The sequence below is a fragment of the Sarcophilus harrisii genome, chromosome 5 (assembly GCF_902635505.1).
Source record: "Sarcophilus harrisii chromosome 5, mSarHar1.11, whole genome shotgun sequence".
Classification (NCBI taxonomy): Eukaryota; Metazoa; Chordata; class Mammalia; order Dasyuromorphia; family Dasyuridae; genus Sarcophilus; species Sarcophilus harrisii.
Window position 1 is genome coordinate 252228586 of NC_045430.1, and position 2636 is coordinate 252231221.

The 2636-nt window shown below is 36.0% G+C and overlaps 2 pseudogenes; both read right to left on the reverse strand.

The window, feature by feature from the left end:
• Nucleotides 1-402: 402 nt before the first annotated feature.
• Nucleotides 403-1106, reverse strand: LOC116419548 (annotated as a pseudogene).
• Nucleotides 1107-1562: 456 nt separating this feature from the next.
• LOC100920319 lies at nt 1563-2047 on the reverse strand (annotated as a pseudogene).
• Nucleotides 2048-2636: the final 589 nt, after the last annotated feature.

Consider the following 2636-nt stretch of genomic DNA (forward strand, 5'->3'; position numbering starts at 1 on the left):
AAGGCAATTATTGGAGGGACTGTGGGAGAACTTTTTTTTTTTACTTTACACAGAAAACATTCCAATTTTCATTTAATGGAGCAGTGTAAGATAATAACATTTTGTCTCTTACAATATTACCTTCTGGTGGATTTATGAACGTTTTGGAGGTCAGGTTAGATCTAAAGTGAAGATGGGCTTCTGATGCATTTTTCTTATTAAATCTTAATAGGACTTTTAAAAAAGAAGTTATATTGGATGACCAACCAAACCATATAATTTGAGTCCAGAGAATTTAAAAAATCTAAACCTTTCTTTTAGTTTATGCAAAATTAAACTACACAGAGAATGTGGAGTTTTACTATTTCTACCATGTAAGTTGATGCTGTTGTTTGAAAGACTTGCAATTTTTTCTTCAAGTTTTTAAAGCTCATTTCAATCCCCTGATTAGGTATATTAATGTTCACTGGGTGCTAGTTTCTGAAAAGAACTCTAAAAGTACATCTTGAATGTGCTGTCCGGGGCAATATCAGTGAAATCAGGACCATGATGGAATTTCTGTTGTAATTTTAAAAATGCAAATCTAATACAAACTGCTTAAGCTTGTTTGGAATCGATCAATCCTTGAAGTCTAGAAAGACATACATGTGCTTAACACTGTCGATAGCTATTACAGGGCAACCTGCTGCTGTTTTCTGTCTATTCTGAAGTGCCTGTCTAAATTTATCACGATGAGCATGTAAAAAGTTCATTTTCCCATTTTTACTTATTAATTGCCAGGCTACTTTTTTTTGGTATACATCTAAACTTACTGTATCCTCTTTCATGTGGAAAAATATGAGAAAAGGCAGTACTTCTGTTAATTCCTCTCCATTTTCAACTATTATTTTCTGAGCAAGAGAAACATATTTATCTTGAGTTCAAGCATAAGCCAAGTCAAAATTTGTTAGAGATCCCAGGTACACTTTACCTGGAGCATATTCCCCTGGTGTTTTGTTGATTATATTGCCTCCACTAAAGAAACAAACCCAAATGCAGAAAAGAAGACACTCATCATTCAAAATAGTTGCCGCTCTTAGCAGACCTTTTGATGGTCGCAAAGACTTGGAAACTGAGTGGCTGCCCATCAGTTGGGGAATGGCTGAGTAAGTTATGGTGTGTGAATGTTATGGAATATTGTTGTTCTATAAAAAATAATGAACAGGCTGATTTTTTAAAAGCCTAGAAAGATTTTATAAGAACTGATAATGAGTAAAGCAAGCTGAACTAGGAAAACATTGTACACAGCAACAACAAGATTGTGTGATGATCAATTATGATAGACTTGGCACTTCTCAGCAATTCTGTGATCCAAGGCAATCCCAATAAACTTTGGATGGAAAATGCCATTTATATCCAGAGAGAGACCTATAGAGACTGAATGTATATCAACACACATTATTTTCACCTTTTCCTTCATTTTATCCCTTTGTCAAGGTTTTTTCTTTTGTTCTGATTTTTCTTTCCCAACCCGATTCATATGGAAATATGTAAAATATGAATGTTACATGTATAACCTAAAACAAATAAATATTTTCTATTCTTTCAAAGGTTCTATAGTTGTCTGAGTTCTTTTGTTCAAATGACTGATCTTTTATTGCAATCAAGAAACTTGATTTTCTCCAAGTCATGTACTTTTTTGTTGCCTGATGTAATCTGCTACTGCTGTCCACTCATCTCTGACCCCGTATTCTCTCTTCATTCATACCATTCTGGAATAGTTTTAGGGTAGGGCATCTACTTATCCTGTATTTTGGAGCCATTTCTGAGTGTTGATCACAATGTACTCTGGCAAAAACTATTTAATTCTTATTTGTATATTCTTCCTTAATGATGATGGAGGCTTCCTCAAAGCAATGCAACAATTGGCTGAATTAACAACAATCAATATAAAAATTAACTGAAGCAACATCAACGTTGTTTAAAATTCCATGGCTATTTCAGCTGTTATTGGAGAAAAAATCCAAGTTATTGAAAGCAGCAGGGAACATGGAAGATTGGAGGAGAACAAGAAGATGGCAGCTTTCATGGTAGAGATGTGATCTCAGACAGGGAGAGGCAAAAGTGGTGGCCAAGTTGGGGAGGATGGGGAAGTGGAAAAGGAGGAGGAGGAGGAAGAGGAGGAAGAAGAGGAGAAGAAAGAAAATGAGGAGGAGGAGGAAGAGGAGGTAGCTCAATGGCTGGAGGGATAGTTGCTACTTCTTAGATTATAGAATCTCATTCTTTTGACATAAGACTTCCAGCAACTAACAACTGGGACAACTTCCCAAGACAGTCCATATGTCCTCACTTCTGGGTAAGAGAGAGGAAGAGAGAGAGGAAGATTTAACAGATTTTTCAATAGTTTAAGCAAAAAAGAGATAATGGAATGAATCAGGACATGTCCAATAGTAATAGAGAGAAGCTAAATGTGAGAGACACAGTAGAGTGACAGATCTTGTAACTGAATAGATGTTTCGTGAGTGAGATGGAATAATCAAAGACGAATTCATGGTGATGAGGCTGAGAGATGGAGAACATGGTGTTAATGCCAATGGAAACAGAGCTGGAAGGATGGATAGGTTTAGGGGAAAAGATGAATTCCATTTTAGATGTGTTGAGTTGAAAGTACCAGCTGG